Below are 26,130 nucleotides of genomic sequence, written 5' to 3'. Positions count from 1 at the left end.
AACTACAAGACAAAAAACAAAACAACAAAACAAAGAAATGAAACAAAACAAAAGCAAAACAAAACAAAACAAAACACCTGCTGAGCACTTCCCTTCTCTCACCAACTTTAAAAAAGCTGCAAACGTTTCTGAAACATGTACAGAATTGCAGACGAGCGTCTACTGCGATCATGTCTTAGTCAGACATATCAATGCTAATTCAGTTTCTCTCTCTCATGCTGATGAACAGGTTGAACAGAAGAAAACCTCTGGAGGCCAATTTACTCTTTGCTCTGAAAGGTAACACACACACACACACACACACACACACACACACACAGGCAGACACATGCGCGTGTCTCTCCGTAACTGCACTCAGGAGAGCTGGACGCATGTTTCTCTACAGGGAGCGAATCTGACATCTGTGGAAACATTCGAGCACTGATTCTGGATCAGCAGGAGGCTGCGCTCGTGCTGCGGTGAAGAACAGTTAAAATAGATCAAAACCCAAAGAGAATGACTGAATGAATGGATGAATATACAGTACGACACTCAATGCTGAACAATGAAGACACGCAGAAGAGAATATATTCATATACTGCATGCCTACACGGGGCTTCAAAACTTTAAAATAACCACAAAAGTGTTGATTTATGCCTGTTTCAATGCTTTTAATATATTGTGTGATTATTCTATCATCATTTGTGATTGATCATCATTTGTGTCTGATATTAAACTGTCAAATGGTAAACTATGAAATTCCACCATAATAATAATAATAATAATAATAATTATTATTATTATTATTATTATTATTATTATTATCATTCAGTAAATAAATAATGTATAATAATGTGCTTGTGTATGTGAGTGTGTAAATTACTTTTCATTGTATTTATTCATTTAATTTTGTATTTATTTTTAAATTATTTATTCATTACATTTTTGCATCTTGAATTGAAGGAAATATTGTCAAAGTAAATCTGTAGCACTTTTTCATCTGTTTAAAACACTTAAAACCTTTGTTAACTGGGTTTTTATTTAAGTAAACATTCAACCTTTTTATCACAATATGACCTTTAAACACATTTCGATACCGCCATTAGAAAAAAAAAATGAAAATGAGTGGAAAATATGAGTGAGAAAATGATCTGCTCATTCAATCGATTTAAAAACGCCGAATCATTTGGGAACGAAACGAATGTGATTCACTGACTCATTCACTCAGTTGGTCAAACACTGATTCATTCAGGAGTCAAACAGGACTAGCTGTGTTTTGTTTGGAAACGCGTTTATTACTTATCTGATTTCTGTGACAAATCTGTAGCACTATTGTGTCTTTTTAAAACGCTTAAAACCTAAAATTGTTAGCTGGGTATTTATTTAGTAAACATTTAAGATTTTTATTGTTATAATATACAATTTTACCTTTAAAAACTTCTCGCTAATGCCATTAGATGACGATAAAATTGCATCTATGAGTGATACAATGATCTTTTCATTCAATCGATTTAAAAACGCTGACTCGTTTAGGAACGAATGTGATTCACTGAATCAAACACTCATTCGTTGAAACACTGATTCAATCAGGAGTCAAACACCGGACGTGAGTTTAGCGTTCATCTGATCTCCGCGGCAAATCAGCAGCACTTTTTCATCTGTTTAAAACGCGTGAAGACTTCAGGATTAACTTCAGGACTTTACTACGAAAATACTGAATGCATATGTTGAAGAAACATCGAGATATTGCAACAAATGCAGAGCCCGCTCGGTTCGAGGCTGTTCAGCGACAGGTAGGTCATGATTCAGATTCATTAACGGACGCTGTGTTGTGAAAATGAGTTGAGGAATGACCAAAATGGAGTCGTGATGCACAGTTGGGCTAAATTCATGTGAAACACTGCTATAATGACTCTCTGTATTGATTTAGAGTTGTTGTTGCCACTTTAATAATGTATTCTGATTATTATACATAGTATTGTGGTGATATTGTACATACTAAGAAACACTTAGTAAAGATTTTGCCAGAAAAAAAAGTGAAGAAACCCAGTAAAATGACTAGTATTGTACAGGAGACTGTCTCAGAATGATATATTGATAAACATATGACATTTAATAATAGTTAAGTGTATGAGTGTGTGTGTGAATGAGTGTGTATGCATGTTTCCCCGTGATGGGTTGCAGCTGGAATTGAGGTAAAGTTGATTTTACATTCGCACATTCATTAATTTTAACGGTCTTTCTACATTAGTTACCATTTGCAAATGACTTTTTCTTTTTTTTAGAAATCATAACGTTATTATTAAGGAGAATGTCCGAATGTGTGAGTATTAAATCAAATTTACCTCAATCAGTAACTGCTGAAATACCATCAACTGCAAAACCACAGTAGATGAATATACTCCAGACTAGCTTTTAGAAACGTTTAGTTTTCTACTTTATTTCTGTTGCTTTACGATGTTAACGTCAACCCGACACTTTATTTGTAGCAATAATAATAATAAATTTAGCTAAAGTTTTATATTCACGCATTCATTTAATGAAAATTATGCCTAGTACAGACTGCGTGATTTTAGCCCCGATTTTGGCTCGCCGACAGGTTTTGAGAAATCGCCGACAAATGCCTGAAATCACAGGCAAATCGCTGCTCGTGCACGTGAGTGACAATCACACAGTATGAACTATCAAAGACGCGATCTGAGAGAATCGCCGATGAGTCGCCGATGCCTGTGAGATATTTGGCATGCTAAATATCTGTAGCTGTCAGCGATTCAAATCATGCCGTGTGAAATGAGTTTTGACTGAAAATAACATCAGCAATCGCCTACAGCCAATGAGAGAGCGGCATTCACTTGTGTGTGTGTGTGTGTACCTGCTGCAGGCCAGCGGGAGGCTGGGGGAGAAGTTAAATGCGCTCATTTATCAGTTTATTTAGACTCACTAAATGGAGGAAAAACTAGTGTAGGTTTGACAGGACTCAGGAGCAACCGTGTCTGTTTGACGCTTCATTCAGAAAGAAATTAGTTTATTATCAACTTAAGTTGAGGAGAAATGGCTAATTCCCTTTAAACCCAGGTGAGCAAACATGTACATTTTCTACCCCATTAAAGGCTTCTTTCTCATTATGTAGTTAATAACAAAAGATATACGACGTGTTTTTGGCTGTGAGACGTAGTTTGGACGAAGTTGTCGGCGATTCTTCCTATAGTAAAGCCATGCAATGTGAAAGTCCCTGTCGCCGATCCATCTTGCAGTGTAAACAAAGCAGCGACGAAACGCTAGCCCAGATAGTCATGCAGTGTGAAAACATCTGAGACACGACTACTTTGAAAATCCTGCAGCCTGAACTCGGCATTAGTGACAGCCTCTCTGTATTGTTTACCACAGTAATTTGAATATTCGTTCTGAAATCGCATGTAAATACGACAACATTAACACTATTTATTTCAGTGAAGAACTTCTATAGTCACGGCTGCTGATGTGATTTCACTATTTAAGGTCTGCAAATAATATTTTCCTGAAATTGTATTCTTAAGGAGAAAGTCTGAATGTGCGAATATAAAACCAACTTTACCTCAATGCGGCTGGAAGAGCATATGCTGAATAAGTTGGCGGTTCATTCCGCTGTGGTGACCCCACATTAATAAAGGCACTAAGCTGAAAAGAAAATGAATGAATGAACTTATTAATGGATGTTACCTCCCTATATCACGTGTCCTGGATTGTGTGTGTGTGTCTGCAGCTGGATGTATCTCGACAGCAGAGACGTATTTTAAATCTTGTATAAAGGGGCATAATAAGTCCCTCACAGTACCACGAGTCCACAATAAGGGATAAAAGCTCCACAACTTCTGTTTCTTGCTGACTTTAAACCCACTGGATGTTTGCGTTCAGTGTTTCTCTGCTCATATGCAGATGTGTGTAAAGCCGCAGCTGAATGAATGACTGCCGCTTGTGTTCATCATCAGAATAAAACACTGAGAGCAGTTGGCAGAGTCTCAGCATGACTGCAAACCAAACGGCCTGTATAGTAAATGAAGCGTCTGCAGAAGCTCAGCCGCTCCTTCTCAATGCTGTTCTCTGCTGTAAAGCTGTTTATGGCGCTCACAAACATCTGCAGCGGCCTGACATACTGAACAACTGTGAGGGCATGTTTCTGTGCTCGTCTTGTTGCTGATGATCGTCACTGTTAGCTGAAAATAACCCAGGACGAGTCGAGATCACTTCATATTTGTGGCACTTTTAATCAGTGCTGCTGTAGACCTGTTATTTATCATCGCGCACTCAGTGTGTAGGTAATATTGGCTGTTAATAGTGCTGGGTGGTGGCACTGTGGCCTCACATCAAGAATGTCGCTGGTTCGAGTCCCGTATGGGTCAGTTGGCGTTTCTGTGTGGAGTTTGCATGTTCTCCCCGTGCTCGTGTGGGTTTCCTCCGGGTGTTCCGGCTTCCCCCACAGTCCAAACACATGCGCTATAGGTGTAAATAAGTCACTATATTTCCTGCAATAGTTACAGTGTGATTCATTAACTGGTGTGTGTGTTGCGAGCACGCATATGTGTGTTTGTGTGTACATAAGTGTGTGTAAGCCTGTCTGTATTTGTGCATATGCGTGTGTTGGTATGTATGCATGTGTGTGTGAGTGCATATGTGTATGTATATGCATGTGTGTGTATAAAAGTGTGTGTGCACATGTGGGTGTGTGTGTTTGTGCATTTGCATGTGTGTGTGCGAGAGTGTGTGCGTGTGTGTGTGTGTGTGCGAGAGTGTGTGTATCCATGTGCAGCTTTGTGTGTATGTGCGTGCATGCGTGCGTGTGTATGTGTATGTGTTTGGTTGAGAGTGTGTATGCCAATGTGCGGTTCTATGTGTGTGAGTGCATATGTGTATGTACATGAATGTGTGTGTATAAGTGTGTGTGCACGTGTGTGTGTGTGTGTGTGTGTGTATGTTTGTGCATTTGCATGTGTGTGTGTGAGAGAGTGTGTATCCATGTGCAGCTTTGTGTGTGTGTGTATGTTTGTGCATTTGCATGTGTGTGTGTGTGTGTGTGTGTGTGTGTGTGTGAGAGTGTGTATCCATGTGCAGCTTTGTGTGTGTGTGTATGTTTGTGCATTTGCATGTGTGTGTGTGTGAGAGTGTGTATCCATGTGCAGCTTTGTGTGTGTGTGTGTGTGTGTGTGTGTATGTGTGCCTGTTTGTATATGTGTATGTGTGCATATGCGTGTGTTGGTGTGTATGCATGTGTGTGAGTACATATGTGTATCTACATGCATATGTGTATAAGTGTGTGTGTGTGTTTGTGCATTTGCATGTGTGTGTGAGAGTGTGTGTATCCATGTGCGGCTTTGTGTGTATGTGTTTGTGTGCGTGTGTGCGTGTGTGCGTGTGTGTGTGTGTGTGTGTGTGTGTGTGTGTGTGTGAGAGAGAGAGAGTGTGTGTATCCATGTGCAGCTTTGTGTGTATGTGTTTATGTGCGTGTGTGCGTGTGTGTGTGTGTGTGTGAGAGAGAGAGAGTGTGTGTATCCATGTGCAGCTTTGTGTGTATGTGCGTGCATGCGTGTGTGTGTATGTTTGGCTGAGATTGTGTATGCCAATGTGCGGTTCTATGTGTGTGAGTGCATATGTGTGTTTGCACATGCATGTGTCTGTGTGTGCATATCTCTTTGTGTGCATGTGCAGGTTTGTGTGTGTTTAATGTGTGCGCATGTGTACATGCGTGTTTATGAATGTGCAGGTTAGTGAATAAGTGTGTGTGTGTGTGTGTTGGTGTGCATGTGCAGGATGTGTGTTTGTGTGTGAATATGTGTGTGTATGTGTATGTGTATTTGTTTCTATGTGTTTGAGTGAGCGTGTTTGTCTCTGTGTGAGTGTGTGTGTGACTGTGAGTGCGTTTGTTTCGATGATTGTGTGTGAGACATGAGTTGATCAGTCAGAGGATGTGTCTTTCTCTCAGTGTAATAATGAAGAGCTGCTCTTTACTGGAACCTGTAGAGCAGCAGGAGTGTGACGGTAATAAAAGCAGTGGATATTCAGACACACACACACACACGCACACACACACACACGGGAAGATCTGTGTATGACACACATACAGAGACATTCACACACGTGCACATTCACAAATGCACAAGCACAGACACACATAGAGACATTCACACACATGCACATTGACTCACACACACACACACTGTACATTCACACAGATGATTGTTGACTCACACACAGATCCTGTATAATGCTGCGCTGCCCCTTTAAGACCTAAGCAATGAGAAACACCTCTGTCTGCCTGTCTTTCTCCAGATCTGTCTGTCTGTCTCTCTATTCTGACTTTCAGATGAGAAACTCTGTCCATCCTTCACCTTCACCAGTGCTCTCCTCTTCTCCATCCCTCTCTCATTAAACACTCATCAGTTCTGGCTATATTTAACTCACTCCTCACTCCTCCCGCTTATTACAGACAACTCAAAACTAAACCACCAAACTGTTCTCTCACTTCAAAATAAATATATATATAAAATATACTTAATTTGTTTACCTAATTAATTTATAATGATTTAATAAAATAGGGAATATTTTTCTGATGCTTAAAAGTTTAAATTAATTAATTAAAATATTATCAAATTTATTATTTAAACAATATGAGTGTCTTTTTAACAATTAAGGTACATAAAAAAACTTAACTTTTAATAAAAACTAGTTCGCCAGTGCTATTAAAAAAAAACTAAATTAATTTAAAAGGATACCAGAAACAATCATTTAATCAGTAATTAAAAATAAATAAATACATAAAATAATATAAAAAGGTTTTAAATTGCTAATTTGCAACTCGTTGATATCCCATCAGGTATATAAGGTTAGTTTCTTTCTCTGTGAGTAAATTAAAATAATTATCAGAGCATTTTTTTTTCACCAAAGCAAACAAATCAAACCACAATTTCTCAAACAAAATTAAATAAATAAATAAATCTGCTTTATTTTGATCAGGAGGTAGTAAACAACATGTCCAGGTCATACCAAATACCAAAGCAAAATAAATAAATGTCCTTTATTATTAGAGAATGAACAAATAGAGCCTATTTTTATGGCTAATTAAAATCATTTAACCCTTACTCTCATTACCACAGTGCTCCAGATGTTGTTTTCCTTAATGATCACGAAAACAATGACACAACACTGAACATTTTAATGATCCTAGAAATAGCCTTTATTCTCTTTTCGCATAATCTGTTCACTTTGTAAGATGATTTATATGGACACGTCATGAGCAGGATTTCATGTAGCAAATTATTTAAAGAAAACATTATCATTTTTATTGTATATTTAAAGAAAGTTAAGATTAATATTGAGGGAAAATTATATATATATCACCGGCCACTTTATTAGGTACACCTATCCAACTGCTGTTGATGCAAATGTCTAATCAGCCAATCACATGGCAGCAGCTCAATGCATTTAGGCATGTAGACATGGTCAGGATGATCTGCTGCAGTTCAAAGCGAGCATCAGAATGGGGAAGAAAGGGGATTTAAGAGACTTTAAACGTGGCATGGTTGTTGCTGCCAGATGGGCTGCTCTCAGTATTTCAGAAACTGCTGATCTACTGGGATTTTCACGCACAACCATCTGTAGGGTTTACAGAGAATGGTCTGACACAAAGGAAATATCCAGTGAGTGGCAGTTCTGTGGGCAGAAATGCCTTGTTGATGAGGCCAGAGGTCAGAGGAGAATGGCCAGACTGGTTCAAGCTGACAGAAAGCCAACAGTAACCAGAGGTGGGAGTAAGTCACACATGTGCAAGCAAGTCAAGTCAAGTCGTAGCTTGTTCTAGCAAGTCACTTTCAAGTCAATCTAATTATATATATATATATATATATATATATATATATATATATATATATATATATATATATATATATATACATGCACAACACGCAGCCACAGACACACACTCTCACTGAATAACATACACAATATAGCAGACTCTAAATCACACATCAAGCCACACACATCTTTCGCTCTCTCACAGACACACACACACACAAATTCACACGCAGTCTCACTCAGAAACATACACACACAGACACACACCAAAAAAAAAAAAAAATATATATATATATATATATATATATTTTTTTTTTTTTGTGTGTCTGTGTGTGTATGTTTCTGAGTGAGACTGCGTGTGAATTTGTGTGTGTGTGTGTGTGTGTGTGTGTGTGTCTGTGAGAGAGCGAAAGATGTGTGTGGCTTAATGTGTGCTTTAGAGTCTGCTATATTGTGTATGTTATTCAGTGAGAGTGTGTGTCTGTGGCTGCGTGTTGTGCATGTATGCGCACACACACACACACTACTGTATAAGTACCAAATTACTCACACACACACACACAGTCGTTTGTACTCCAGTCCAAACTGGTGCAGCTGAATTTCTTTGCTGAGTTGCTGAAAGATTTTCACGGTCGTCTCAGGATAAGCGCTGATAAGTGAACGTTCTGAAGTCTTATTAACGTCTGGAATAAAGAGCGACACCACGAGCTGCAGGCGACGCTCCACAATCTGTGAGAGAACAGCCTCGGCCGCTGGCGTTCAATCACAAATCACACACATCTGCATATTCCTCTCGCTCTGAGACGGAGAAGTTCAGCTCAAGTTTCTGCGCAGATGCTCTGGTTCCTGCATGTTTTCAGTGTGGTGAACGTCCCGGTGGTGTGTGCAGCGTTATTTAAACTCCTCCCCCCTACAGCACCTTTCCTCTATGTTATTAAGCTTAATATGAAGCAATTATTTAATTTTAATATAGCGTTATGAGAAAACAAGCAATTGCGAGTTTAATTGGTGTTGTTTTCACCGAGCTAACCTCTGTTCTCCTCCCCTTCATAAAAACACACATTTTGCTCCTGAGCAGAGAGATGGAAATTAAATTTTCTTTCATCTTCTTGTCATTGAAATGCATGTTGCGGAGGAGAATGAAAAAGGGCTTTTTATAATAAACATAACCTACTAATGTGTTTTACCCGTGTTCATTTCGGTAATTAGTGATTTAATGGGAGTTTGAGGTTTTTAAACGAATTAAATTCACAGCGGAGCGTGAAACAGCGGGGCGTGCGGTTTGCAGAGGAAGATGAAGCTCCGGGATGCTCTTCTTCATCACAGGCCACAACTATACTGAGTTTACAGACCGCACTGCATGGATTGTGCACATACAGTTCAAGTATGAATATGTTTTTTTTTTTTTTAATTTCTGTTCAACGGAAAGAAGATTTTTTGGTAACACTTTAAAGTAACTACACACTTTCAACCATTAATTAAGCATTAGCAAATAGTGAATTCATTATCTGTTAAGCATTAACTCTACATTAATAAAGCTACAAATACTGTATACTTGACTTATAACCACATATATAATGTGCTTAATAACTTAACTTAATAACATTACTAAATGAAGTATTGCATTATTTACAAACCAGTTATTTAAGCATAGTTGCTGTTTTTTAAGATTAAGTGAGATGAGTAAGTAAATGATTAATAAACTATTTAAATGAACATAAGTTTTATTATTCAGGCATATACTAATAGTTCGTTTGTATGTTAATAAATGCTTTATTAACCCAACTTCATGCAGTTTTGTGACCTAATCTAAAGTTAGGACTACTGTTGCTTTATAAATCCCTAATAAATGGCACATAAAATCTCAGTTATGTTCTAAACAGAAAATAAACAAGTACATAAACAACTTTATTGATTTCTATTCATTTAAAAATCCCAAAAATGAAACCGTATCAAATAAAAAATAAATCTTTGCAATATTTTGACACTTCTGTCATTCAGCAGTGTCTACACTTTACAGTAACTTTATTTTTTAGATAAGATCACAAAGATTGTTGTTTATTAGATACTGAGCCTTTAATTGTCATTTATAATGGGTTTATAAAGCATGAATAGTCCTCACTTTAGATTAGGTCACAAAACTGCATGAAGATAAGTTAATAAAGCATTTACTAACATAAATAGTAACCATTACTATATGCCTGAAAAATAAGATCTATAATTGTTAATTTAAATAGTTTATTAATCATTTACTTACACATTCTGAGTGATCTTTAAAGTCACCAACTACTCTTGAATACAAATGGTTTGTAAATAATGCGATACTGAATTTTGTAATGAAAAATTAACCAGTCACAAATTATGAAAATACAATTATTAAGCACATTATGAATATGGTTATAAGTCAAGTTTAAGTCGATTTTTTTTTTTTTGCCTCCAACACACTTTTATAACTCATTTCTAATAACTGATTTATTTTATCTTTGCCATGATGACAGTAAATAATATTAGACTAGATATTCAAGATACTTCACTACCTGACAAATGTATTGTGGCCTATGCAAGTTTTAGGAACAGCTAATAATAAGTTGACTTCTAGTTGATGATTTGGTGTCAGAAGTGTCTCATATGAAAGGTGAAGGCCTCTAGATTTTGCTGATTTGAGCTCAATAAAATCTGATCATGTCTTGATTATTAATGATTTGATGAGGACAGTGCGGTCTGACTCTGCTCAGACTAAAGTCTCATCACTGAACAGAAATAATGTCCAGTATAGAATATAAAGTCCTGCTGCAGTGGAGACAGAATGAATATTGTGTCTGACTCCATCATGAGCTTGGAGGACTGCATCCATACATCTCTGCACTGACTCACATCACTGATTAATAAAGTCATCTGGAATGAAGAAGAAAGCCTTCAGCAGGACTCCCAGAGTTCATCAAGAGTCTTTGTGTTCATCTTCAACACCTCCTCTTTCATCATCAGCTCCATAATGTTCATGTCTGGTGACTGGGCTGGCCAATCCTGAAGCATCTTGAGCTTCTCTGCTTTCAGGAGCTTTGATGTGGAGGCTGAAGTATGAGGAGCGCTATCCTGCTGGAGAATTGTCCCTCTCCTGTGGTTTGTAATGTAATGGGCTGCACAATGTCTTGATATCTCAGGCTGGTGATGTTGCAGATTTCTCGCACGCCCCCATACTGAATGAACCCCAAACCATGATTTCTCCTTCACCAAACTTGACTGGTTTCTGTGAGAATCTTGGTCCATGCTGGTTCCAGTTGGTCTTCTGCAGTATTGGTGATGATTGAGATGCAGATCAACAGATGATTCAGCAGAGAAATCCACCTTCTGCATCTTTTACACATGATCAACTAGAAGTCCAGGTATTATTTGCTGCTTTAACAACTGAGATAGACGACAAGACTTTTGTCAGGTAGTGCAGCATTCAGATTAAAGTGGCATGTAAAGGCTTAACTAGGTTAATTAGGGTAAAGTTAGGGTAATTAGGCAAGTCATTGTATAACAGTGGCTTGTTCTGTAGACAATCTAAAACAAATATTATTTAAGGGGGCTAAAACATTGAGCCTAAAATGGTTACACATTTTTTTAAATTTTGTTGTACACTGAAAAAAACTATTCAAAGATGATTCCTTGGATTTACTCAATTTTCTTTTACGTTAAGTGGTTGTAAACAGTTTATTTGTGCTGAATTTAAACAAACAAATTAAGTTGAACATTATTAAACTTACTTGTTTGTTTAAATTCAACACAATTTTTTTTTTCAGAAGAAAAAATATTATCAGACATACTGTGAAAATATTCTTGCTCCCTTAAACATCCTTTGGGAAATATTTAAAAAAGCATAAAAAAAATCACAGGACGACGAATAATTCTGTACATTAAACTGAAGCAAATTGTGCTCATTTTATAGCTGCAATGTACTTAAATGCATTGTTAGCAAAGAAAAATTGCACAATAAAGATTTCCTGCAGCGCTTGAGCAACACGGGGAGAAAACAAGACTGCATTTCAAGCATTTTACATTCATTTTGTCATGCGCTATAGGTGAATTGAATAAGCTAAATTGGCTGTTGTATATGTGAGTGTGTGCAGGGGTGTGTGGGTGTTTCCTAGTGTTGGTTGCAGTTGGAAGGGCATCCGCTGCGTAAAACCTGCTGGAATAGTTGGCGGATCTTTCTGCTGTGGTGCCCCCTGATTAATAAAGGGACTGAGCGGAAATGCGAATGAATGAATGAATGAATCAATGTAATTGAAATGAATGAATGTAAGACATATCTTATGTCATATCATATGCAAACACATGCGCATTTCTGTTATTGTTATCCCACCTGAAACCATTAGATTATTTAGAAAAAGTTTAAATTATTTAATTAATAATTTTTCATTATTATTAAAAAATGTTTTCAGAAATAACATTTGCTTTGTTGGGGTTTCATGGTGGATGAGAGCGAAAACTGTTAAGTTCTGCAACGTGTGTGTGTGTGTGTGTGTGTGTGTGTGTGTGTGTGTGTGTGTGTGTGTGTGTGTGTGTGTGTATGAGAGAGAGAGAGAGAGAGAGGTAGAGACAGGGATGATTATAAGTCAGTGCAACCTAACTCCAAAAATAACCTGCAGACTGACTATGTGAACACCTTGCCTATATGTGTGTGTGTTTGCGCATGTGTGATTTGTTGATGTAATTACCTCAAGCAGTTTGTCCATTAATGTGTCCCTCAGCACATCACACCACACACATACTTACATACACACATCTGGGCTGACGTCTGCAAACCTGAGTGAGAAAACAACACTCATACTGTGTAGATAGATAGATAGATAGATAGATAGATAGATAGATAGATAGATAGATAGATAGATAGATAGATAGATAGATAGATAGATAGATAGATGGACGGATGTACGGACGGAGATAGATAGATAGATAGATAGATAGATAGATAGATAGATAGATAGATAGATAGATAGATAGATAGATAGATAGATAGATAGATAGATAGATAGATAGATAGATAGATGGATGGATGGATGGATGGATGGATGGATGGATGGACGTACGGACGGAAGGAGATAGATAGCCCCCCTTTGAATATTTTTTTCTGTTTAAAAAAAATTCCAAATGATGTTTAACAGAGCAAGGAAATTTTCACAGTATGTCGGTTGTTGTTATTATTATTATTATTATTATTATTATTATTATTAGTGTTATTGTTAGTTGAAAATTCACAAATTTATTTTTTTTTGCTTAAAGCTTAATATTTGACTATAAAACATTGTATTAAATTATAAATAAAAGGTCCAATAGAACAGCATTCATCTGAAATATTCAGACTTTAATGTCACTTTTTATCCACTTAATATATCCATAACATATTTAAATACTCTTAATACTAAAATATTGTTTAATCAATACTTTAAAACAGATAAACAAAAGTGAACAACATTTAAATGAATACAAAATGAAAATCTGGCACACACACACACACACACACACACACACACACACACACACACACTTTGCTGATGCTGGCAGCTTCCTGGAAAATAAAGACTCAGTTTAAATCATTGACAAACAGCCAGTACAATCCTTGTGTGCGTGTGTGTGTGTATGTGTGTGAAGGAATGTAAGTATTACTTTCCTCAGTGGATCAGGAATCTCCGAGGACGATATCCAGCTGAAATCTGTTCCCAGTGGAGAAAAAAACGTAACATTCCACTGGGATTTACACAGTGATCCAGCTGTTCCGTTCAGCACACACACACAAACACACACACACTGTTTACTTATTCATGAATAAACATTGTGAAATTGTGCTTAGTGGCTTTTTATTATCTCAACAGCATCAGTGATTAATGAGCGTCACGTTTAACAAGGTAAAAAATCAACAGCAGGATTATTCATTATGAAGATTCAAGGCTTGACCTGTGGAGTTACACAATTAGGCGGTGTTAGATTCTGACGGTATGATAAGATTGGATAAAAACATCATGGTTTCACTGTATTGTGATTAATACTCTACAATATGCTCTTTTTAATTGTCTGGGTACTGTTTTTCCCCATTGAACACAGTATATTTTATTTTAAGAAACATTTTTTTTATATTTTGCAGCAGCAAACATGTCAGGCTGAATAATTAAAACTAGATTATTAAAGTTCGTCGAGACAAACTTTAGGCTGGCTTGAGAAAGCTTAGACTCAAAGTTTTTTAAGCAGTTTTAAGTTTAAAGTAGCTTAAAGTTTTAAAGCAGTTTTAAATAATTAATATAAAAATAATTTGAATAATTAAAATAAATCATTGACTTCTGCTGTCTTCATTAGTCTTAAAAACACTGATTTCCTTACAACTTGACAAGGCATTTTTGGAGATCTTTACCAATATGACGTCTATCAGATGTTGAATTTGATTGCCATGCCTGATGAATAGATGTATTCGACGATGTAGAGTATTTGACGTGTATATAACGTTGGTTTAAAATGTTGGCTCGACATTGGATTTTGATCACTTTCCAGCACAACCTAAAATCAACCAACAATCAACGTTTTTGTTAATGTTATAGCTTGAGGTTGTGTGGACGTTACCATTATGACATCGATCAGACGTTGGATTTTGGTTGCCATACCTGACGAGTAAATGTCAGGATTTAACGTCTGGTTTAACGTTGGTTTAAGATGTTGGCTCAAGTTGGGCTTCGATTGCCATAACTAAGGAATAAATGTCAGTATTTGACATCAATATAAAGCTGGTTTAAAATGTTGGCTCGACGTTGGATTTTGGTCAATTTCCAATACAATCTAAAATCGATCAACTATCAACGTCTAATGATACTACAGCTTGATGTTGTATAGACGTTACCAATATGTCGTCTATTAGACGTTGGATTGTGGTTGCCATACCTGACGAATAAATGTCAGTATTTGATGTCAATATAACATCTGTTTAAGATGTTGGCTCAATGTTGGATTTTGTTCGTTATTAATATGACGTCTATCAGTCGTTGGATTTTGGTCACCATTAGGGTTGTAACAATACACCGGTATGGCGGTCTACCACGATTTGAACTTGCACGATTATCATACCATGAACAATTGCATATCAACGGTTTTAACCCTTAAAGACTGAGACAGCCGCCCACGGCTAAAAATAAGTATTGCTCTTAAATGTTTAATAACTTTTGATCCGGTGATCCGATTCATACAATTCACAGATTGGCATAAACAAGAGAATCTCAGCTTTCCAGTGCTGTATCACATAATATTCGCGGACTTTCAGAGGCTCCGGAATCAGTGCGGTTACGTCATCAACATTTGACAACGCTGATTTGACAAAGAAACGCTCGTCACTGTGTCTCCGGACAAACCAGACATGATACATTGATGCATTGTCCCTCCTCCATGCCCAGATTGGTTCAAACTCGCTATATCACAACCAATAAGCATAGGTTTCGCTTTTGTTTGTGGACCAACATGAGCTTTTTGAACAACACGGAATGAGAGATAGGCATAGATTTATGCGCGGCTAAATAAAACGCAAAAAAAAAGTTTTTCATGAAATAATTCTCATACTAAGTACTTTTGCATGCACAGCAGCACAGAAACATGACAAAACAGTGACACAGCAAAGACGAACTGCTGCTCTTGCTGTTTTCAAAAGACGCAAATGAAGGTGCAGCTGTTTGTCTGCATTGCAGACAACCATATCCAAATCCATATCCACAGACAACCATATCCATGCTGGCACATAGAACCTAAGGATGTTCCATATTGAATCTAGTTTCGTTATGTAAATATTTATAGTATAGTAAATATTTATATCTATTTTTTTACTGAGGATTTGCACCATGTTTATTTGGACTTTATTTGGACTTTGACACATTATTTATTATTTTCTTATTTTTATTTGTTCATTGTAAGTGGTGTTGTTTATAGTAACTAAAAATATATTATTTGGAAAAACTCAAATTTGCTTCACTGTTCTATTATTTTGTAACATTTGTAACATACCGTATACCGCGAAACCGTCAATCCGTGGTATTGTTTTAGACGATTATCATACCGTAAAAAATTCATACCGTTACAACCCTAGTCACCATACTTGACGAAAAAATGTCATTATTTGACATTTGATTAAATGTTGGTTTAAAGTGTTAACTCAACATTTGATTTTGTTCACTTTCCAACACAACCTAAAATCAACCAACAATCAACGTTTTTTAATGTTACAGCTTGTCGTTGTGTGGACGTTACCAATATGACATCGATCAGACGTTAGTTTTTGGTTGTCGTACCTGACATCTCAATGTCAGTGTTTGATGTCAATATAACGTTGGTTTAAGATCTTGGTTCCACGTTGGATTTTGGTCACTTTTCAACACGACCTAAAATCAACCAAGTATCAACGTATAGTGATGTTACAGCTTGACATTGTGTGGACGTTACCAATATGTCTATCAGACGTTGGATTTTGGTTGCCATGCCTGACGAATAGATGTCAGTATTTGACATTTGGTTTAACGTTGGTATGAGATGTTGGCTCGACGTTGGATTTCGGTTGCCATACCTGATGAATAAATGTTAGTATTTGACGTCTATATAATGCTGATTTAAGATGTTGGCTGGATGTTGGATTTTGGTCACTTTCCAACACAAACTAAAATCAACCAAATATCAACGTATAATGATGTCACAGCTTGACGTTGTGTGGACGTTGTTAATATGACGTCTATCAGATGTTGGATTTTGGTTGCCATACCTGACAAATAAATGTTAGTATTTGACATTTGGTTAAACGTTGGTTTAAGATGTTAACTCAACGTTTGATTTTGGTCACTTTCCAACACAACCTAAAATCAACCAAATATCAACGTCTAATGATGTTACAGCTTGACGTTGTGTAGACGTTACCAATATGACGTCTATCAGATGCTGTATTTTGGTTGCCATACCTGACGAATATATTTGACATTTTTTTTTAAACATTTGTTAAAGATGTTGACTCGATGTTGGGTTTTGGTTGCCATACCAGATGAATAAATGTCAGTATTTGACGTCAATATGATGTTGATTTAATATGTTGGCTCAGCACTGGATTTTGGTCACTTATCCAACACAATATATATATATATATATATATATATATATATATATATATATATATATATATATATATATATATATATATATATTGCATACATTTAAATGTATTATTTTTCTATTTCTAAAGATGTTTAGCGACTAAAATATTATTTTAATAAATATATCTGTTTTTGTCAAAATATATTGTCTATATTCACTGAGAAATGTATAAGTGTATTCATTTTCAAAGTGGGGTGTACACATTAATTTCCATAGCAAAAAATTTAGCACTTTTAAAAACTTGACATTTCTAAACCATGTTATTACTTGAAACCGCGTATCATCCTATGCCTAGTAACAATAACAAGGTTTTTTTAAAGTGTTCATCATCATCATTATCATCCCTCTATGAAGTCTGACATGAATCCGTCGCTCTCTGTTTCAATACGTCGCACCTTTAATGATATAATTATATTACAATCACACAGCAGCCAGAAAGCGGGAGAGACGGGATCTATTCTGGGCCGTGTATTCTGGTGTACAGACAGTCTGACGCCAGATGGCTCATTCTAATAAATATTCAACCTTAACACGGTTGCTTCCCATGTAACTTCTCTCCCCTTCATTTTTCTTTCTCCTCCCTCTCACTTCCGTGGTTTTCTGAGCGTCTGCCAGCATCCGCCCGTGACGGAGCTTTGTGGACTGATTACTGTACAGTACGAGAGCTCAGGCTGCCTACTGTAGAACAGGCAGAGGATGAGAATTCATATTGTTATACCACAGAACCAAAGAAGTCATGATACTATTAAAAATACCTAAGTTCATTGGAAATTTGGGCCTCAGCCAATGCTACTTTGTAATGCTCATTCATAATGCTAATTTGTAATGCTAATTCAATTGTTTATGATTTAGTGGCTAATTTAAATTAATTTGTATGATCTGATTTATACACTTAAGGACAGAATAAAATCAATATAATACTATAAACAAATACCTAGGTTCACTGGAAATTTGTTCCTCAGCTAATGCTATTTTGTAAAGCTTATCGTACTGCTAATTTGTAACTTTTTGATGTAGCGGCTAATTCATATTAATTTGTACAATCTCATTTGCATATTTTAGCACATAATGAAAAAAAATGCTAAAAATGCCTTTTTTGGGCCTCAGCCAATGTTACTTTGTAAAGCTAATTCATAACATTAATTTGTAAGGCTAGTTCGTAATGCTAATTTGTAACTTTTTTGATTTTGTGGCTAATTCATATTCATTTGTATGATTCGATCCACACTTTTTAGCACAGAATCAAAACAAACTGATAATACAAAAAAATAAAACTAGGTTCTTTGGAAATTTGTGCCTCAGTCAACGCTACTCTGTAAAACTAATTCGCATTGCTAATTCGTACTGTTTTGATTTAGCTGCTAATTCATTTTAATTTGTATGATTCAATTCTTACATTTTTGCACATAATCGCCAGTTCATAATGCTAATTTGTAATGCTAATTCGTAACAGTTATTCGTAATTTTAATTTGTTATGTTATTTCGTAACATTAATTTGTAACGCTGCTTTGTAACGTTAATTTGTAACACTAATTCGAAATTTTTTGATTTAGTGGCTGATTAATATGAATTTGTATGATCTAATTTGTACATCTTAGCACAGAATTACTTTGTAATGCTACTTTGTAATGCTACATTGTAACGCTACTTTGTATCGCTACTTTGTATCGCTACTTTGTATCGCTACTTTGTATCGCTACTTTGTATCGCTACTTTGTATCGCTACTTTATATCGCTACTTTGTAACGCTACTTTGTAACGCTACTTTGTAACGCTACTTTGTAACATTAATTTGTAATGCTACTTTGTAACATTAATTTGTAATGCTACTTTGTAACGTTAATTTGTAACACTAATTTGGAATTTTTTGATTTAGTGGCTGATTTATATGAATTTGTATGATCTAATTTGTACATTTTAGCACAGAATTACTTTGTAATGCTACATTGTAACACTGCTTTATAACGCTTTTTTGTAACGCTACTTTGTTATGCTACTTTGTAACGCTAATTTGTAATGCCAATTCATAATTTTGGGATTTAGTGGCTAATTCATATTAATTTGTATGATCTAATTCGTATATTTTAGTAAGGATTAACAATATACGAGATATTATGCAAAATAGACAATGCTATTGAGTAACATGTGGTAAAATTGAAAACCTTCATTGGATTTACTCATTTTTTCAAGGTATTAGAAGTGGTTGCAAACAATTGATATGGGCTTAATTTAAACAAACAGATTAAATATAGTAATGTGCAACTTTATTTGTTTGTTTAAATTCAGCCCAAGTCAATAGTTTGCTCCACTTTTTCAGTGCACATTACAGTTTCTTAGCAATTACATAACATTGAGTGTTGTGTCCTCTGAGTGTGTTGTTTCTGAGGCGGTGGTCAGTGTGTGGTGTGTATGCCCTGTCTGAAAGGCCTGTCTCTCGTTCTGACAGTGTGTTTAGACGCGGATCATCGCTGTAATCAGCACTCATGTGTCCTCAATCTCGCTCCGTCTCTGATTAATTTGATGACCAGACCCATATCAGAGCTCAGAGCCTAGAGACAGAGCCTTGACAACCATCCTGCAGCCGTCCAATCACAGACAGCCTCTCTCTCCGTGCAGGAAGTGGATTTCTGGGAGATTTCCAGTGCTGGAGGAGTCGAGTGGGTGGACAGGGCCTTAATTCTCTACTGGACACGGTGAAAGATGACTGAGGAGGCATTCGACACACAATTAAAGTCAATATATACTCTTCTTGTTTTTATAGGTATATAGTAGTGCTTGTTATTAACAAAGATGATCCAGTGCTCTTCAATATTCAGTAAAAATGTGTTTGCCCTCATAATCAAATATCATAATGTCCTTCTCTGCCCCTCAAAATGACTTCATTTCTGGTCACATGGACTGCATTAAGGGTGGAGTGAGTCTATTGTTCTTTCAGTCCAATAGGACGGAGCTATCAATCATTTAGTGTGGGGCTATTAGTCATTTAGGGTGGGGCTATCAATCATTTAGGGTGGGGCTATTTGTCATTTAGGGTGGGGCTATTTGTCATTTAGGTTGGGGCCATCAGTCATTTAGGGTGGGGCTATCAATCATTTAGGGTGGGGCTATTTGTCATTTAGGGTGGGGCTATCAATCATTTAGGGTGGGGCTATTTGTCATTTAGGGTGGGGCTATTTGTCATTTAGGTTGGGGCCATCAGTCATTTAGGGTGGGGCTATTAGTCATTTAGGGTGGGGCTATCAATCATTTAGGGTGGGGCTATTTGTCATTTAGGGTGGGGCTATTTGTCATTTAGGTTGGGGCCATCAGTCATTTAGGGTGGGGCTATTTGTCATTTAGGGTGGGGCTATTTGTCATTTAGGTTGGGGCCATCAGTCATTTAGGGTGGGGCTATTTGTCATTTAGGGTGGGGCTATTTGTCATTTAGGGTGGGGCTATCATGCCTTTAAAGTGGGCCTACGAGTCTTACGGTGGGACTGTCAGTAATTTATGGTGGGGTTGTCAGTCCTTTTAGGACAGGGCTATCATTTCTTTAAGGCAGGTCTATCACTTCTTTAGGGCGAGCCTATTATTTCTTTAGGACATGGCTATCAGTCCTCTAGGAGGGGTTATCATTTCTTTAGGACAAGGCTATCACTCCTTTAAGGCGGGGCTATTATTTCTTAAGGACGTGACTATAATTTCTTTTGGGTGGGGCTATCATTTCTTTAGGGCAGAGCTATAAGTCCTTTAGGGCAGGGCTATCATTCCTTTAGGGCGGGGCTATCATTCTTTTAGGGCGGGGCTATCATTACTTTAGGGTATGGCTATCATTTTATTCGGGCGGGGCTATTATTCTTTTAGGAAGGGTCTGACATTACTTTAGGGTAGTGCTATCAGTCCTTTAAGGCGGGATTATCAGTCTTTTAGGGCAGGAGTGTCAGTTTTTTAAAGTGGGACTGTCAGTCATTGAGGGTGGGGCTATCAGTCCTTTAAGGCGGGGCTGTCAGTAATTTAGGGGGAGGCTATCAGTCCTTTAGGGCGTCAGTCTTTTGGCATGAGGCTGTCAGAGCTTTATAGGCTTTTAGGGCAGGGCTATCACTCTATTTGGGCGAGGCCATCGGTTATTTAGGGTGGGGCTGTTAGGGTGTGTCTCTATGCTGCCTTGCTTTCGTCCACTTGTCATTTTGTTAGCAACACCCATCGATGATCCACAGGATGAAATCATGCACTGCCCTACATTTTCTCCTCTCATTTCAGGATCATTTCAATTGGATGTGTCACGATATGGGACAAAAAGGACAGTCTTATCCTCTGTTTGATGCTGACTTTAAAGACAGAATGATTAGAATAACTGTGCCTTCAGCTGCAGTAGTTTTGTCCTCAGGTTGCAGAATTGAGAGCATGGAGGCAGTCTGCAGTGTTTCTGTGAGCTTGTCTGTCCGTGTGATGTGCTGTATAACAGATGAACAGACGTCAGTGGCGCTGAGCCAGCGGTGAAAGTCACTAACACTCTGGAAATGCTGAACTCTGTGAACGAGAAGTGAGGTGTGTTTCTGAGAGCTGAAGATGAACATTTACAAACCTGCTGCTCATCGCTCTAGAGTTTAACAGGGATATTTGTTAGAGGATTTACTCACTATTGAGGTTGTTTTTTCAGTGAATATACAAAAGAAGTTTGTATAATAATTGAAAAATGATTGGAATCTAATAATAATAATAATAATAATAATAATAATAATAATAATAATAATAATATTTAAAAATAAAATATTTAATAATAATAATATTTATTAATAATATTTGATAATAATAATAGTGTTTAATAATAATAATATGAATAATATTTATTAATAATATTTAATAATAATAATAATAATAATAATAAATAATATTTAATAATATTAATAATTAATAATGATAATAGTAATAATACCAATAATATTTAATACTACTAATACTACTATTCTTGCTACCACTACTACTACTACTAATAATAATAATAATAATATTAATAATAATAATATTTTTATTCAGAGTAATAGATATTTTGCATAATTTTAGCCATCAGTACATTAATTTCAATCTTTCATTATTTTCAATATTTGTTACAGAATTTACTCACTATTGAGTTAGTTTTTTCAGTAAATATACAAAAGAAGTTTGTATAATATTTGAAAGGAACATTTGAAAAATAATTTTAATATAATAATAATAATAATATTAATGAATAATATTTAATAATAATAATAATAATAATAATAATAATAATAATAATGTTTAATGATAATAATAAATAATTATGATAATAATAAAATATTCAATACTACTACTACTAATGATAATAATAATAATAATAACAATAATTACAATATATACAATATATATAATATACAATAATAATAATAATGATGAAAAATGTTTAATAATAATAATTAATAATGATAATATTTAATAATATTGAATAATAACAAATAATAATGATGATGATGATGATGATAATAATAATAATAACAACAATAATAATAATTAATAATATTTAATACTACTAATACTACTATTACTGCTACTACTACTACTACTACTACTACTATTACTAATAATATTTAATAATAATATTAATAATAATAATATTTTTATTCAGAGTAATAGATATTTTGCATAATGTTAGATGTCAGTACATTAATTTCAATCTTAATCCAGACGTCTGCATGTTTGACTATATTATACAGCAGTGCGTTTGGCTTGTTTCAGCAGAAGGTCAAACAAATGCAGGATGGATGTGCTTCATAAAGCGAGAAACTGCAGTGGACTGGTTAGCACTGTTATCCGGTTACAGCTGAAATACACACACATGCACACACTTCCAGAGGAGAAGAATCACTCCAGTAATTGTTCTTGTCATTTGTGCTGTAATTTTACTCCTCAATGCCTTGTTTTAGACAGAAATTAATAAAAATGGCATTGGCTTCAGGTGCTGTGCGTCTCACCCCTCTCTCTCTCTCTCTCTTTCTCTCTCTCTCTCTTTAACATTTAAATGATATATTCTTATAGTTGGCACTCATTTTTACATGTGTTGTTATTCTGACCTGAAGTGATTTCCTTCATCATTTTCTATTGCGTCTCTTGTAACTAGATGAACATTTTCTCAGAGGATGACAAATGGACAAGCCATTGCTGCAGCTCCGATGCAAGTTTATGTAGAAAAGTCAAAAGCACTGCAGTGTTTTGGTGTGCTGTGTTTGCCTGAGGTAATTAGTCTGCCGTTACTGAAATGTGAATATTCCATACAAAGTGTGAAGCGGATTGGTTAGTTCCACTTGCATGAATTGCGGTGCGCTCTGGGCTTTCGGAAAAGTTCTGATGGTTTTCAACTAGGGGTGCCTGGAAAATGTGTGCGCATCATGTGAGTGCTGCTTGCCCACCTAGTGCACGTCGCTCCGCTTGCCCACCTTGTGCACGTCGCTCCCATGTGTGCTTTGTGAAAGTCGCACGCCTCCATTAGAAATGACAAACTGACACTATAAGCTTATTGCCATTGCTTTCAAAGCACCCGCACAGCAGCCACATTTTAAAAAAACTATAAAGCTTCATGACAATGGTGTTTGGTCAATAAATATCTATGCGGATTTCATCCCCCAGTCCTAATGACAGCGCATAATATTAGACTAGATATTCTTCAAGACACTAGTGTTCAGCTTAAAGTGACATTTCAAGGCTTCACTAGGGTAATTAGGGTAAAGTTAGGGTAATTAGGCAAGTTATTGTATAACAGTGGTTTGTTCTGTAGACTTTGAGGCCCACTTTTTTCTCTGAATTTTTTATTTTTTTTAAGCTCAAACTGACCGTCTGGAGAAAATGCAAATTTTTAAAGCTTTATTTATTAGTAAAACATTTTTTTGCCTTCTGTTATATCATTTTATGTTAAAAAAACAAACTCTGTGCATGTGTGTGTACGTTTATATATATTTATATATATAGCAGGGCTTGAAACTGCGACCATTTGGTCGCATATGTGCCCGAAATTTTATCTATGCGAACTTAAAATATATTTGGGAGCATTTCTGCGAGTGCTTAAAATTGTTGTGTGCGACCAGTTTTCACTGTAAAATGTTCAGCACATGCGCGGATTCGGGAGACATTCACGCAGAATGCATCTCTAAGCTCTTTGTCTGCACTTGAAAGGCGAAACGCAGCGCTCAGGAATGGTTTAAAACAGTTGTCATGTCAACTTGATGCAGTAAACAAAGCCAAGTCCGTAATGCTTGCCCCGCCTTCTTATTGGCCCACCACTGTTCTAGCACTGAACGCGAATGATTGGTTAATATCAGCTGTCAATCACTCAGCGCCTTCTGGCTTGGGATGACAGAGAGAGCTGCTACCGCGAAACGTTGTAAAGCGCTGAAGATGAGAATGAAGATAACACTGACAGATTTAATTTTAAAAACCATCTAGTTACAAATAATGACACATCTTTATAGTGACCATGTGCTGAATGTTAATCCACCATCTACACTTTTCCAAGAGTAGAAGACTTCCATTGGCTTCAAGTCCGCTATGAAAAGTCTGTGGGATGGAGTTTGCAGGTAACTGTTTGCCACATCTAGCACGAGAGTTTCTGTTTTACCCTTCATATAATCGCCAGATGCTGGCCGCCGTGCAAGTGGCAGATATATGTCAAATTTAACACCACGTACACCATCGCAAACGGGCTTACACTGAGTAAACTAATATCGCTACTCATGAAAAGACCAGTATTGCTATTAACATGTATGCATATAATAAGGTACAGTATGTGTCAAAAGCATCAGTGCAGTATCAGGCAGCGCTTATGAGAACAGCACAGTTATACCGTTAACAGATTCATTCATGTCCAGCAGTGTGTGCAGGGCCGGTGAGCGCTCCGTGTATGCTTTGGTCACTCAGTTATGTTATAAAAATGTATTTTCTTGTGATAACGGGATTTCATTGAGACATATTTTCCTTACACTTGCATATATATATAATTTTTTTTTTTTCTTGTTAGTTTGATTACTGTTGATTTCAAATACAATAAATCTGTTTGTATAAAACTTGTAGTAACGGTGCTCATAATTGGTGGGTGCGACTAAATTTTAGCTGATGCATTTTTGGCTGATGAATTAAAGTTAGGAGCACCGGTGCTACCAAGCAAAAAGTTAATTTCGAGCCCTTTATAGTTGAAGTCAGAATTATTCGCCCCAGTTTGATTTTTTTTTCTTTTTTAAATATTTCCCAAATTATGTTGAACAGATTCAGGAAATGTTCACAGTATGTCTGATCATATTTTTTCTTCTGGATAAAGTCTTATTTGTTTTCTTTCGGCTAGAATAAAAGCAGTTTTTAAAAACATTTTAAGGACAAAATTATTAGTTCCTTTACATAAAAGCTCAGGTTTGATTATCATAATTAGTTTTGTTTACCGAGTTTGAGGTTTACTGCATTATTATTGACACCTTACTGATGTTGATCTATCATTGCACACACTTTGTAACGTTTTATTTATCAAGTTTAAGAGTCTCTTTAACACTTCTGTTTATTTTATTATAAAGAGATATTCTGTTTAAATATTTCAGTTTTTGACTATTAAAACTAATGCTGGTGAATTAAAATAAAGTGATTAAAAAAAAAAACCTAAATGTATTGTTAAAAAATATTCAATAATTATTAATATCGAATGATATGTAACATGATATCATGATAATTTTGTTTGCAATATCGCCCAGCCTTAGCTGCCATCATGGCAAATATAAAATAAATCAGTTATTAGAAATAATTATTGAATTGCCTTCGTTAAACAGAAATTAGAGGATTAAAACATACAGGAGGGCTAATAATTCAGACTTCAACTATATAAAGCTGTAGTGTGGCGCATATAGTTCTCCAGTAACAGTGAATGATTCCTCTGTCAGTCCAGTAGTTTGCTAAAGTGGGCCACGGAGCCGCTGTGCCTCGCGGTGCTCTGGATATTTCTGCTTCGCTAGAGTTTAACTGGACTCACCAGCGATTCTCAGACTAATTAAATTAGCCGCGATCAGAGGTACTGAGGAGCTTTGTACTGGACACAACACTGAGCCGCACGCCTGGAGCTCAGAGACCAGAATCTGCCATTTACAGATTCTCCCACTGACCCCAGGCCTTCATTTGGCTGAGTGAGAGACAATTATCAACTGATAACA

The 26,130-nt window shown here is 36.2% G+C and overlaps 1 protein-coding gene across 1 annotated transcript in view; it reads left to right on the top strand.

Moving 5' to 3' along the window:
- The first annotated feature begins 1,581 nt into the window (after window positions 1-1,581).
- Window positions 1,582-26,130, top strand: part of zeb2b (zinc finger E-box binding homeobox 2b) — a 231,619-nt gene continuing 207,070 nt past the window's right edge. Inside the window, exon 1 of the mRNA XM_073953093.1 lies at window positions 1,582-1,772. The gene's annotated coding sequence lies outside the window, so the exon portion shown is untranslated. The remainder of the gene's footprint in view (window positions 1,773-26,130) is intronic.

This window comes from Danio rerio, chromosome 6, assembly GCF_049306965.1.
Source record: "Danio rerio strain Tuebingen ecotype United States chromosome 6, GRCz12tu, whole genome shotgun sequence".
NCBI lineage: Eukaryota > Metazoa > Chordata > Actinopteri > Cypriniformes > Danionidae > Danio > Danio rerio.
Note: the sequence above shows the minus strand (reverse complement) of the source record. Positions and strands in the feature narration are given on the sequence as shown.